The sequence below is a fragment of the Cibotium barometz genome, chromosome 31 (assembly GCF_041138505.1).
Source record: "Cibotium barometz isolate CiBa-2024 chromosome 31, ASM4113850v1, whole genome shotgun sequence".
In the NCBI taxonomy this organism is placed as follows: Eukaryota; Viridiplantae; Streptophyta; class Polypodiopsida; order Cyatheales; family Cibotiaceae; genus Cibotium; species Cibotium barometz.
In genome coordinates, this window is record NC_141076.1 from 43546448 (window position 1) to 43562950 (window position 16503).

A 16503-nucleotide genomic window follows, 5' to 3' on the forward strand; every position below is an offset into this window, starting at 1 on the left:
ATGCAACTTATGCAAAGAATCTAACATGCAAAGAGCTATCACACAAGCCTCAACTACACATCATTTCATGCACAAGCTTCATCACATGCACTCTACAAATCAGATTTTAGCATCAAAATATCATTAAGAAATCTAGATTAGCAAGTGTGTAGACCATAACCTCATATCATTGAAAATGTAGAGAATAGAGAGTACAAGATTGAAGCAAGAATGGAGATGGAGAGCCTTGGGAGAGCACATGAGAAGGAGCTATAGAGCAAGCTCTCTCTATGAGCCTCTCAACCAAATGACCAAAGAGTCCTCCCTAGCTCTCAAATGGGCTACCTTTTATACAAAAACTCTAGAACTCCCAAAAGTTCCCATGTGGGATTATTGTCAAGCCCTCTACAACATTCATCTACAACTTGGAACTCTTTTCAAGAGCCCTAAGTGACTTTTTTTGTTGCATCCTTGTATTGCAACATCCACAATATCTGGGGGATAACTACTTATACTCCCCAAGAGATAAAGAACTTCTTTTGGGCCGTACTCGAATGAAGACCAAAACCTTGGTATCCAAAACACCGATTTTTACTTCTGAACTCATTGTTCTGAATCCTTAAAACAGGTGGGACTTCTGAGAAGTATTCTAGGGAAAGGGTTTTCCTTTAAAAATTTAAAAAAAAACAGAAGTTTTCTTTTATTTTAGAGAGGGAATAATTATAAGATCTGAAAGGGAGATTCTTACTCCTGTATACCTCGAAGGCTGGGGAGGAATCTTACATTCTACCCCACTTAAAAAAGTGCGAGATGTCCTCATCTCGCAAGGTAGAGGACAACTCTTTTTCTTAAGATCCAATTTTATTCTGGGGTTCCTTATATTCTGGTCAACCCAACAAAACATTGGGATAAATATCCCTTATATAGAACTCATCATGAAATAACAATTCATTCAGATCATATCATTCATATCTTTAACATGATAATGGTCCATTAGACCGAAAAATTTCCTTCTGAACATTCCTCCATGGGAATTTCAGTCAAGCAAGTTCTCAATTTGTCATCCCTTAACTTGATCTACCGGTCAAGTGTTAACAGTAGCAATCTGACAGCATAATCCACTAATCTCATAGTGATTTGCTGAATTCATTATCATCATTCCAGTTATGAATATCATCACAGGGACTCGTCCCATTCATCCTCATTGTGGTTTCGCTCAGGTTATTATATTTCAACTAAATTTCAGAAATCATCATTTTTCAATCAGAATCCAAATCAATTCATCAATTCTCAAACAGAATTAAAAATCATATCAACCACATTCGAAATCATCATCTGGATAGCATTAACACTTATAATTTCAAGTCTTAGATTTACTCGTATATACTGTCAGTAAAGAGCTGCAGTTATACTGGTAGTCACGGCCCTTGGAATTATAAGGTAAATACCATCATGTCTAGGCCTCAAGCAAGTCAGGGATTCTATATAATTGCGGTACTTCCATCTGAAGACCCAATTACCAAATTATAAATTTCTGTTTGAATATCAAATTGTATGACTTATATCACACAATTACAACCTTTTTGTGTTTCTTGATAAATTTTTGACATATTTGTCTTCTAAGTTGATCTTTATTAGCCAAATTGCTCTGATACCAACTGTGAGATCCCTGTTCCCACCGCGCAACGGATTCGGGATACTAGCAGTGGAAGTAGCACTTCTTGCGTGAGGCAGGGTCCCACACTCGGGGCCTCGTCCACGGATATCCGGACAAAAGACTAATCCGCCAATTTTTCCAAAATCGAACCCGAAAAAACTTTCCTTATCCGGAAAGCCCAGGCGATTCCTCCAAGATAACTTTTTACTCTAACGTAGTCAAGACCATTAGTGATCAAACTGATCCGACTGCACCTATAAAGATATTCGGCCAGATCAAGGAAGAAACTTGTACTTGGATCATTGGGATCAACGCTTTTTTCCCCATCAAGAGGCACAGCCGTTGATTCCTATCCATAGAACAATTACTATCCGGGATTTACTTCATCTATCGTAATAACAGAAATTGAGTCTCGATTTACGGATCCATCAGTCCAGCCTAACCCCATCCAGTCCCATGGGTTAGCCAACCGCCCAACCACTGTAGTGATGGGATCCAATTAACAATTTGGTTAGGTTTTGTCCCGGGTACCAAGGAAAAGAGTTCCAAGGCCCCCTAGCCGGATGTTCATGCAAAAATAAAACTAGTCACACCACTTACACACCCAATATGAAATTGCCTTTTCACGGATTCAACCAGTTTTAAAACAATTCTTTAATAAAGCCATAGTATCACTGATCACAATCTTCCAATTTATCCGGTTGATTCATAATTTCCCATCATTCCTTCATCAGAGTATCTATGGCATCATTAGCAACCAGAACGCTCACCACCTGTCCACGTAGGGGCCTTTTCAATAGTTTCTAGCCCATAATACTCGGCAATATAATCACTTATAAAAATCAAGATGGACTCTCGTTGAAGATCAGGAAGATCAACCAACAGATCCATATAAAGAGCCATGGACTCATCCATTGAAGACCAGCAAGGTCAATCAACTAGATCCATGCCCGGTTTCAGAAAACAACTCTTACTTCTTATTCCAATATCTTCCTCGACACACTCGTGGGTATCCTAGGTGACCTAGAGCCCGAGCACCGTATGGTCAGCACCCTCTAGCATCCTTCGCAGGTGACCTAGCGCTTCACTCATAGGCCGCTTCCTTGGCCCCTTATCCACCGTACCGGAAGCTCACCATTTTAATCGAACCGAGACTGGTCAAGACCTCGGTCGACCTTGCTACGCGAGACGTCCTCCATTGACTCTCCGTCAGCAGTTGCAACTTTATCAGTTAGGTCTCCACGACCTTAATCACAAGATGGTCAAAATGCTTTCCTAGCATTCTTGACATAAAACAGTCATTTACAAACAGCATTTACAAACAGTTTACAGTACAGTTTCTATATTAACTCTCATTTTTCCACATTATCCCTCATCAATCCACATTACTTATTCCATATTCCATTTATATGTATACTCATCCCATCACATCATTTTCCATCTCATCACTTCAGATTCCTTCACATCACATATCATATATTCACATCCATACATATATCCACATCCACATCCACATTCACATCCATACATCCCCATCTACATGCATACATCTATACATACACATCCACATCTACATGCACATTCATGCATTCTCATCCATACATCCACATCTACATGTACATTCACATCCATACATCCACATCTATATGCGTACATTCACATCTACATGCATACATCCACAACCACATTCATACATCTACATCTACATGCATATATCCACATCTCCATGCATGCATTCACATCCACATCCACATCCACATCCACATTCACATTCACATCCATACATCTATATCTACATGTATACATCTACATCTCCATGCATACATCCACATCCACATTCACATTCACATCCATACATCTACATCTACATGTATACATCCACATCTCCATGCATACATCCACATCCACATTCACATTCACATCCATATATCTACATCTACATGCATACATCCACATCTCTATGCATACATCCACATCCACATTCACATTTACCTCCATACATCTACATCTACATGCATACATCCACCTCCACATTCACATCTATACATCTACATCTACATGCATACATCCGCCTCCACATCTATACATCTACATCTACATGCATACATCCACATCTCCATGCACATTCATACATCCACATCTACATGCATACATCTATACATACACATCCATACATTCACATCCATACATCCACATCCACTCATCCCATAATCTTATCACATCTCATATAACTCTTAACTCATCCTATCACATCTCAATATCTATTTATAGAATACAAGAGAATTCTTATATTTGATATAAGATTTCTTTACGCATGCATAAATTCTATTTTTAGGAGAATAACACTTTCGAAATAAAATCAATCTTTTATGCATCTTCCTATGCATAAATCTAATTTAGTAGGAATTACACTTTGAGAATAAAAGAATTTCTCTTATGCATCTTATTTATGCAAAAATTCCATTTATGATGAAAATCACACTCAATATAAAAACTATATCCTTTAAGCATATGTTTATGCATACAATTCTTTTATGATAAAAATCATTTATTAATATAAAATTTTTATTCTTTATGCATATATTTATGCATACAATTCATTTATGATGAAAAATCATTCTTTTAATAAAAGAATTTCTCTTATACATCTTAATTATGCATAACATAAAAATCAAATTCTCCATGATTACAATAAAATTCTTTTAATTAATCTAGGATGATAATTCCTAGAATATGGTAGGAAATCCTCTTTTCATGCTTTGAATGAAATTATTTTATGACTAATTTTTATAAAAATTTTACCATAGCTCCGCTACTATGACTGATAAATCTCAATTATTTTAAAAGATAAAGCTTATCATTAAGGGAATGATTATAATGATCCCTAATTGGATCATTAACCCATAATGGATTGAATCATCAATATTCATAAACTAAAAGCATAGGGAAAGCCATTAATTTGGTCTTAAGCATAGATTAATCTTGGATTAAGAAAAAGCTTTATGAAAAGCTTTTTTTGGATTGAGAATAGGTCATGAGTATGACCATTTCTTTAGTGAGAGAGAGATATTACATAAAAACCATTAGAATTAAGCATAAATGTAAATTTATGTAATTCTTTTCTATCATTCATTAATTACTTCAATAGCATTCAAAAACCATTCCAATTAAGCTTCTCAAGCTTGAGAGGGGTTGAGAAGAGAGAAACATTGAGAGATTATAGAAAAGCTCAAAATTCACCACTTACCTTACAAATTGCTTGATTCTTTGTTCACGGTAGAGGCCCCTAACCAATCAATTGGTTTAGTATGTTGATGGAGTCACCAATGGAGATTGAAGAAAGAGGAAAGCTCCAATTTCTTACAAATTGGAGAGAATTTTAGAGAATAGTAAATATTAGCATAATTTTAGCATAGTTCTAGAATAGTAAAATTCTCCTCCTTTTTTTCAAAGGATTCATGTTCTATCTATAGGAGAGGGAGGCTCTAACCAAAGCTAACTGATTTCTAGAATTTTTTAATTTCAGTTTGGTTGAATTTGGACTAGATTTGGACCTAGTTTGGTTCCTTTTTGATTCGGTTTAGTTCTTTTTTGATTTGGTTTGGTTCAAGAGAGAGGAGAGATAAAAATATCACATTATTTTTTTGTTTAAAACTCATTCAAGCATGTGAAATATACACCTCCTTTAATGGACTCCCCTTCCTTACATATGTGTCAAAATGGAATCATTATACCCAAAATATCTCATATTTTTAATATTGCTCATAGTTTTTTACTAATAAACCTTGTACATTTTCAACTCTTCATCTTATGTGAGCATTTACTCATTTTTGGATACCCAAAATATCTCATATTTTTAATATTGCTCATAGTTTTTTACTAATAAACCTTGTACATTTTCAACTCTTCATCTTATGTGAGCATTTACTCATTTTTGGATACCCAAAATATCTCATATTTTTGATATTACTCAGTTTCTTACTAATAAACCTTGTACATAGTCAACTCTTCATCTTATGTGAGCATTTACTCATTTCTGGGTATCTTCTTTTACAAAATTGGATTTATCTCCTCCTTACACATGGATTGATGCTATTGGCCCATAGGAACCTTAATTGGACCATAATCCAAATTTTTTTGAAAATCTAGACCCTTAGGCTAAGGTCCTTTATACCCATTTCCTATTAATTCCAATTGCACATTGGAAAGTTCTTTCTGAATTTCTATTTCAGGGGAACTTATTTTAATAATATGAGAAATTTTTCTATCTAAAAATATTCAAAATCTGAATATTCTCTCTCTAGGTTAAAACTGTTAGAAACAAGATCTTTTATATTTCTGAAGAGGGAATTGATTATAGGAGAAGACGTTGGATATTTTGAGAGGCTGGGGAGGAATCTTACATTCTCTCCCACTTAAAAAATGCAAGATGTCCTCATCTCGCAAACTGGGTTAATTTCGCAAGATGCACGAATATGAGACTAAGAGAAAATTTAATTAAGATTAACCACCAAGAAAAGTCTCAAAGAGAGCAAGACTCAAGACAAGAACAAAGATTTCAACTTTATTCATTCTTGGAACATATACAGCAAGATAGAAGAACTTTTTACAATTCCATAAGCCCGTCCATCATATGGTCACAAAAGCAGCACTCACAAGCTGCACACGTATAAGGTAACTCATCTATGGGAATAATTCGGCCGGTTATTGCAACACCTACCTCAGTGGTATGAGGTGATCTAACAAAAGGACCTCTGAGAGGCAAGCCAAAAACGGGGTAAAGACATATCTTCTGATGAGGAAGAAAACACGCCAGTAAGAAGACCCGCTCAGAAAACCCAAGATGCCTTGATCTCATGACACAGTAGTATCGGGGACCCAAACCCAAAGCTTCAATAACCATGACCAAGCGGACATTGTTACGAAAGTGCTGTTGACCCCAGGGTGTTACCATAGTTATGTCTTGATAGGTCCCCCATTTGGTCTGAGCTACAGAAGTTCCTAGGTGAGGAAAAAGTGAGCGCTCATACAGTTCTATAAAATCCTTCTTCAGAGAATCGCTTGCGTCCTTGAAGGTGAGAAATCATCATGGATAAAACTAATTCCTGTTGCCAAGCCATGAAGGAGATTAAGAAAGAAAGGAGATCGATGGAAGTAAGATTATTGTGAGCGATAAGTAAAAGTTACGACTTATATAAAGGAAGGAGCTAGCGTAACCTAGAAGCCAACGGTATTTTGCCACTGAAGTTTTACTGTCTTTCCATGATTTGGGTTTGGCACATATTTCTATAGAAGGCATTAAGAACTTTGAGATGAGGAGATAAAAGAAGTTCGTAGGCTAAGTCACTTACTTTCTTTGGTCCACAATATCTGGGGGATAACTACTTATACTCCCCAAGAGATTAAGAACTTCTTTTGGGCCGTACTCAAATGAAGACCAAAACCTTGGTATCCAAAACACCGATTTTTACTTCTGAACTCATTGTTCTGAATCCTTAAAACAGGTGGGACTCCTGAGAAGTATTGTAGGGAATCCAAATCCTTGGTATCCAAAACACCAATTTTTACTTCTGAACTCATTGTTCTGAATCCTTAAAACAGGTGGGACTCCTGAGAAGTATTCTAGGGAAAGGGTCTTCCTTTAAAAATTAAAAAAAATAGAAATTTTCTTTTATTTTAGAGAGGGAATAATTATAAGATCAGAAAGGGAGATTCTTACTCCTGTATACCTCGAAGGATGGGGAGGAATCTTACATTATACCCCACTTAAAAAAGTGCGAGATGTCCTCATCTCGTAAAGTAGAGGACAACCCTTTTTCTTAAGATCCAATTTTATTCTGGGGTTTCTTATATTTTGGTCAACCCAACAGAACATTGGGATAAATATCCCTTATATAGAACTCATCATGAAATAACAATTCATTCAGATCATATCATTCATATCTTTAACATGATAATGGTCCATTAGACCGGAAAATTTCCTTCTGAACATTCCTCCATGGGAATTTCAATCAAGCAAGTTCTCAATTTGTCATCCCTTAACTTGATCTACTGGTCAAGTGTTAACAGTAGCAATCTGACAGCACAATCCACTAATCTTATAGTGATTTGCTGAATTCATTATCATCATTCCAGTTATGAATATCATCACAGGGACTCGTCCCATTCATCCTCATTGTGGTTTCGCTCAAGTTATTATATTTTAACTGAATTTTAGAAATAATCATTTTTCAATCAGAATCCAAATCAATTCATCAATTCTCAAACAAAATTAGAAATCATATCAACCACATTCGAAATCATCATCTGGATAGCATTAACACATAATTTCAAGTCTTAGATTTACTCGTATATACTATCAGTAAAGAGCTGCAGTTATACTCTCAGTATATACTGGTAGTCACGGCCCTTGGAATTATAAGGTAAATACCATCATGTCTAGGCCTCAAGCAAGTCAGGGATACTATATAATTGCGGTACTTCCATCTGAAGACCCAATTACCAAATTATAAATTTCTGTTTGAATATCAAATTATATGACTTATATCACACAATTACAACCTTTTTGTGTTTCTTGATAAATTTTTGACATATTTGTCTTCTCAGTTGATCTTTATTAGCCAAATTGCTCTGATACCAACTGTGAGATCCCTGTTCCCACCGCGCAATGGATTCGGGGTACTAGCAGCGGAAGTAGCACTTCTTGCGCGAGGCAAGGTCCCACACTCGGGGCCTCGTCCATGGATATCCGGACAAAAGACTAATCCGCCAATTTTTTCAAAATCGAACCCGAAAAAACTTCCCTTATCCAGAAAGCACAGGCGATTCCTCCAAGATAACTTTTTACTCTAACGTAGTCAAGACCATTAGTGATCAAACTGATCCGACTGCACCTATAAAGATATTCGGCCAAATCAAGGAAGAAACTTGCACTTTGATCATTGGGATCAATGCTTTTTTCCCCATCAAGAGGCACAGCCGTTGATTCCTATCCATAGAATAATTACTATCCGGGATTTACTTCATCTATCGTAATAAGAGAAATTCAGTCTCGATTTACGAATCCATCAGTCCAGCCTAACCCCATCCAGTCCCATGGGTTAGCCAACCGCCCAACCACTGTAGTGATGGGATCCAATTAACAATTTGGTTAGGTTTTGTCCCGGGTACCAAGGAAAAGAGTTCCAAGGCCCCCTAGCCGGATGTTCATGCAAAAATAAAACTAGTCACACCACTTACACACCCAATATGAAATTGCCTTTTCACAGATTCAACCAGTTTTAAAACAATTCTTTAATAAAACCATAGTATCACTGATCACAATCTTCCAATTTATCCGGTTGATTCATAGTTTCCCATCATTCCTTCATCACAGTATCTATGGCATCATTAGCAACCAGAACGCTCACCACCTGTCCACACAGGGGCCTTTTCAATAGTTCCTAGCCGGGCATAATAATCGGCAATATAATCACTTATAAAAATCAAGATGGACTCTCGTTGAAGATCAGCAAGATCAACCAACAGATCCATATAAAGAGCCATGGACTCATCCATTGAAGACCAGCAAGGTCAATCAACCAGATCCATGCCCGGTTTCAGAAAACAACTCTTACTTCTTATTCCAATATCTTTCTCAACGCACGCGTGGGTATCCTAGGCGACCCAGAGCCCGAGCACTGTATGGTCAGCACCCTCTAGGATCCTTCGCAGGTGACCTAGCACTTCACTCATAGGCCGCTTCCTTGGCCCCTCATCCACCGTACCGGAAGCTCACCATTTTAATCGAACTGAGGTTGGTCAAGACCTCGGTCGACCTTGCTACGCGAGACGTCCTCCATTGACTCTCCGTCTCAGCAGTTGCAACTTTATCAGTTAGGTCTCCACGACCTTAATCACAAGATGGTCAAAATGCTTTCCCAGCATTCTTGACATAAAACAGTCATTTACAAACAGCATTTACAAACAGTTTACAATACAGTTTCTATATTAACTCTCATTTTTCCACATTATCCCTCATCAATCCACATTACTTATTCCATATTCCATTTATATGTATACTCATCCCATCACATCATTTTCCATCTCATCACTTCAGATTCCTTCACATATCATATATTCACATCCATACATATATCCACATCCACATCCACATTCACATCCATACATCCCCATCTACATGCATACATCTATACATACACATCCACATCTACATGAACATTCATGCATCCTCATCCATACATCCACATCTACATGCACATTCACATCCATACATCCACATCTATATGCGTACATTCACATATACATGCATACATCCACAACCACATTCATACATCTACATCTACATGCATATATCCACATCTCCATGCATGCATCCACATCCACATCCACATCCACATTCACATTCACATCCATACATCTATATCTACATGTATACATCTACATCTCCATGCATACATTCACATCCACATTCACATTCACATCCATACATCTACATCTACATGTATACATCCACATCTCCATGCATACATCCACATCCACATTCACATTCACATCCATATATCTACATCTACATGCATACATCCATATATCTACATCTACATGCATACATCCACATCTCTATGCATACATCCACATCCACATTCACATTCACCTCCATACATCTACATCTACATGCATACATCCACATCTCTATGCATACATCCACATCCACATTCACATTCACCTCCATACATCTACATCTACATGCATACATCCACCTGCACATTCACATCCACATCTATACATCTACATCTACATGCATACATCCACCTCCACATTCACATCCACATCTATACATCTACATCTACATGCACATTCACATCCACATCTATACATCTACATCTACATGCATACATCCACATCTCCATGCACATTCATACATCCACATCTACATGTATACATCTATACATACACATCCACATTCACATCCATACATCCACATCCACTCATCCCATACTCAATCTTATCACATCTCATATAACTCTTAACTCATCCTATCACATCTCAATATCTATTTATAGAATACAAGAGAATTCCTATATTTGATATAAGATTTCTTTACGCATGCATAAATTCTATTTTTAAGAGAATAACACTTTCGAAATAAAATCAATCTTTTATGCATCTTCCTATGCATAAAACCAATTTAGTAGGAATTACACTTTTAGAATAAAAGAATTTCTCTTATGCATCTTATTTCTGCAAAAATTCCATTTATGATGAAAATCACACTCTTAATATAAAAATTATATCCTTTAAGCATATGTTTATGCATACAATTCTTTTATGATAAAAATCATTCTTTTAATATAAAATTTTTATCCCTTATGCATATGTTTATGCATACAATTCATTTATGATGAAAAATCATTCTTTTAATAAAAGAATTTCTCTTATGCATCTTAATTATGCATAACATAAAAATCAAATTCTCCATGATTACAATAAAATTCTTTTAATTAATCTAGGATGATAATTCCTAGCATATGGTAGGAAATCCTCTTTTCATGCTTTGAATGAAATTATTTTATGACTAATTTTTATAAAAATTTTGCCATAGCTCTGCTACTATGACTGATAAATCTCAATTATTTTAAAAGATAAAGCTTATTATTAAGGAAATGATTAGAATGATCCCTAATTGGATCATTAATCCATAATGGATTGAATCATCAATATTCATAAACTAAAAGTATAGGAAAAGCCATTAATTTGGTCTTAAGCATAGATTAATCTTGGATTAAGAAAAAGCTTTATGAAAAGCTTCATTTGGATTGAGAATAGGTCATGAGTATGACCATTTCTTTAGTGAGAGAGAGATATTACATAAAAACCATTAGAATTAAGCATAAATGTAAATTTATGTAATTCTTTTCTATCATTCATTAATTACTTCAATAGCATTCAAAAACCATTCCAATTAAGCTTCTCAAGCTTGAGAGGGGTTGAGAAGAGAGAAACATTGAGAGATTATAGAAAAGCTCAAAATTCACCACTTACCTTACAAATTGCTTGATTCTTTGTTCACGGTAGAGGCCCCCAAACAATAAATTGGTTTAGTATGTTGATGGAGTCACCAATGGAGATTGAAGAAAGAGAGAAGCTCCAATTTCTTACAAATTGGAGAGAATTTTAGAGAATAGTAAATATTAGCATTATTTCAGCATAGTTCTAGAATAGTAAAATTTTCCTCCTTTTTTTCAAAGGATTCATGTTCTATTTATAGGAGAGGGATGCTCTAACCAAAGCTAACTGATTTCTAGAATTTTTCAATTTCAGTTTGGTTGAATTTGGACTAGATTTGGACCTAGTTTGGTTCCTTTTTGATTCAGTTTGGTTCCTTTTTGATTTGGTTTGGTTCAAGAGAGAGGAGAGATAAAAATATCACATTAATTCTTTGTTTAAAACTCATTCAAGCATGTGAAATATGCACCTCCTTTAATGGACTCTCCTTCCTTACATATGTGTCAAAATGGAATCATTATACCCAAAATATCTCATATTTTTAATATTGCTCATAGTTTTTTACTAATAAACCTTGTACATTTTCAACTCTTCATCTTATGTGAGCATTTACTCATTTTTGGATACCCAAAATATCTCATATTTTTAATATTGCTCATAGTTTTTTACTAATAAACCTTGTACATTTTTAACTCTTCATCTTATGTGAGCATTTACTCATTTTTGGATACCCAAAATATCTCATATTTTTTTTATTACTCATAGTTTCTTACTAATAAACCTTGTACATAGTCAACTCTTCATCTTATGTGAGCATTTACTCATTTTTGGGTATCTTCTTTTACAAAATTGGATTTACCTCCTCCCTACACATGGATTGATGCTATTGGCCCATAGGAACCTTAATTGGACCATAATCCAAATTTTTTTGAAAATCTAGACCCTTAGGATAAGGTCCTTTATACCCATTTCCTATTAATTCCAATTGCACATTGGAAAGTTCTTTTTGAAGTTCTATTTTAGGGAAATTTATTTTAATAATATGAGAAATTTTTCTATCTAAAAATATTCAAAATCTGAATATTCTCTCTCTAGAATATTTTCTCTCTCTAGGTTAAAACAGTTAGAAACAAGATCTTTTATATTTCTGAAGAGGGAATTGATTATAGGAGAAAACGCTGGATATTTTGAGAGGCTGGGGAGGAATCTTACATTCTCTCCCACTTAAAAAATGCAAGATGTCCTCATCTCGCAAACTGGGTTAATTTCGCAAGATGCACGAATATGAGACTAAGAGAAAATTTAATTAAGATTAACCACCAAGAAAAGTCTCAAAGAGAGCAAGACTCAAGACAAGAACAAAGATTTCAACTTTATTCATTCTTGGAACATATACAGCAAGATAGAAGAACTTTTTACAATTCCATAAGCCCGTCCATCATATGGTCACAAAAGCAGCACTCACAAGCTGCACACGTATAAGGTAACTCATCTATGGGAATAATTCGGCCGGTTATTGCAACACCTACCTCAGTGGTATGAGGTGATCTAACAAAAGGACCTCTGAGAGGCAAGCCAAAAACGGGGTAAAGACATATCTTCTGATGAGGAAGAAAACACGCCAGTAAGAAGACCCGCACAGAAAACCCAAGATGCCTTGATCTCATGACGCAGTAGTATCGGGGACCCAAACACAAAGCTTCAATAACCATGGCCAAGCGGACATTGTTACGAAAGTGCTGTTAACCCCAGGGTGTTACCCTAGTTATGTCTTGATAGGTCTGCCATTTGGTCTGAGCTACAGAAGTTCCTAGGTGAGGAAAAAGTGAGCGCTCATACAGTTCTATAAAATCCTTCTTCACAGACTCGCTTGCATCTTAAAGGTGAGAAATCATCATGGATAAAACTAATTCCTGTTGCCAAGCCATGAAGGAGATTAAGAAAGAAAGGAGATCGATGGAAGTAAGATTACTGTGAGCGATAAGTAAAAGTTACGACTTATATAAAGGAAGGAGCTAGCGTAACCTAGAAGCCAACGGTATCTTGCCACTGAGGTTTTACCGTCTTTCCATGATTTGGGTTTGGCACATATTTCTATAGAAGGCATTAAGAACTTTGAGATGAGGAGATAAAAGAAGTTCGTAGGCTAAGTCACTTACTTTCTTTGGTCCACAATATCTGGGGGATAACTACTTATACTCCCCAAGAGATAAAGAACTTCTTTTGGGCCGTACTCGAATGAAAACCAAGACCTTGGTATCCAAAACACCGATTTTTACTTCTTTTGAGCTCATTGTTCTGAATCCTTAAACCTGTGGGACTCTTGAGAAGTATTCTAGGAAAAGGGTCTTCCTTTAAAATTAAAAAAAAAACAGAAATTTTCTTTTGTTTTAGAGAGGGAATAATTATAAGATCAGAAAGGGAGATTCTTACTCCTGTATACCTCAAAGGCTGGGGAGGAATCTTACATTCGATCCCACTTAAAAAAGTGCGAGATGTTCTCATCTCGCAAGGTAGAGGACAACTCTTTTTCTTAAGATCCAATTTTATTCTGGGGTTCCTTATATTCTGGTCAACCCAACAGAACACTGGGATAAATATCCCTTGTATAGGACTCATCATTAAATAACAATTCATTCAGATCATATCATTCATATCTTTAACATGATAATGGTCTATTAGACCGAAAAATTTCCTTCTGAACATTCCTCCACGGGAATTTCAGTCAAGCAAGTTCTCAATTTGTCATCCCTTAACTTGATCTACCGGTCAAGTGTTAACAGTAGCAATCTGACAGCACAATCCACTAATCTCATATAGTGATTTGTTGAATTCATTATCATCATTCCAGTTATGAATATCATCGCAGGGACTCGTCCCATTCATCCTCATTGTGGTTTTGCTCAGGTTATTATATTTCAACTAAATTTCAAAAATAATCATTTTTCAATCAGAATCCAAATCAATTCATCAATTCTCAAACAGAATTAAAAATCATATCAACCACATTCAAAATCATCATCTGGATAGCATTAACACTTATAATTTCAAGTCTTAGATTTACTCGTATATACTGTCAGTAAAGAGCTACAGTTATACTCTCAGTATATACTGGTAGTCACGGCCCTTGGAATTATAAGGTAAATACCATCATGTCTAGGCCTCAAGCAAGTCAGGAATTCTATATAATTGCGGTACTTCCATCTGAAAACCCAATTACGAAATTATAAATTTCAGTTTGAATATCAAATTGTATGACTTATATCACACAATTACAACCTTTTTGTGTTTCTTGATAAATTTTTGACATATTTGTCTTCTCAGTTGATCTTTATTAGCCAAATTGCTCTGATACCAACTGTGAGATCCCTATTCCCACCGCACAATGGATTCGGGGTACTAGCAGCGGAAGTAGCACTTCTTACGCAAGGCAGGGTCCCACACTCGGGGCCTCGTCCACCACGGATATACGGAAAAAAGACTAATCCGCCAATTTTTTCAAAATCGAACCTGGAAAAACTTCCCTTATCCGGAAAGCACAGGCGATTGCTCCAAGATAACTTTTTACTCTAACGTAGTCAAGACCATTAGTGATCAAACTGATCCGACTGCACCTATAAAGATATTCGGCCAGATCAAGGAAGAAACTTGCACTTGGATCATTGGGATCAACGCTTTTTCCCCCATCAAGAGGCACAACCGTTGATTCCTATCCATAGAACAATTACTATCCAGGATTTACTTCATCTATCATAGTAACAGAAATTGAGTCTCGATTTACGGATCCATCAGTCCAGCCTAACCCCATCTAGTCCCATGGGTTAGCCAACCGCCAACCAACAGATCCATATAAAGAGCCATGGACTCATCCATTGAAGACCAGCAAGGTCAATCAACCAGATCCATGCCTGGTTTCAGAAAACAACTCTTACTTCTTATTCCAATATCTTCCTCGACGCACGCGTGGGTATCCTAGGCGACCCAGAGCCCGAGCACCGTATGGTCAGCACCCTCTAGGATCCTTCGCAGGTGACCTAGTGCTTCACTCATAGGCCGCTTCCTTGGCCCCTCATCCACCGTACCGGAAGCTCACCATTTTAATCGAACCGAGGCTGGTCAAGACCTCGGTCGACCTTGCTACGCGAGACGTCCTCCATTGACTCTCCGTCTCAGCAGTTGCAACTTGATCAATTAGGTCTCCACGACCTTAATCACAAGATGGTCAAAATGCTTTCCCAGCATTCTTGACATAAAACAGTCATTTACAAACAGCATTTACAAACAGTTTACAATACAGTTTCTATATTAACTCTCATTTTTCCACATTATCCCTCATCAATCCACATTACTTATTCCATATTCCATTTATATGTATACTCATCCCATCACATCATTTTCCATCTCATCACTTCAGATTCCTTCACATCACATATTATATATTCACATCCATACATATATCCACATCCACATCCACATTCATACATACATCCCATCACATCATTTTCCATCTCATCACTTCAGATTCCTTCACATCCATACATATATCCACATTCACATCCATACATCCCCATCTACATGCATACATCTATACATACACATCCACATCTACATGCACATTCATGCATCCTCATCCATGCATCCACATCTACATGCACATTCACATCCATACATCCACATCTATATGCGTACATTCACATCTACATGCATACATCCACAACCACATTCATACATCTACATCTACATGCATATATCCACATCTCCATGCATGCATCCACATCCACATCCACATGCACATTCACATTCATACATTTATATCTACATGTATACATCTACATCTCCATGCATACATCCACATCCACATT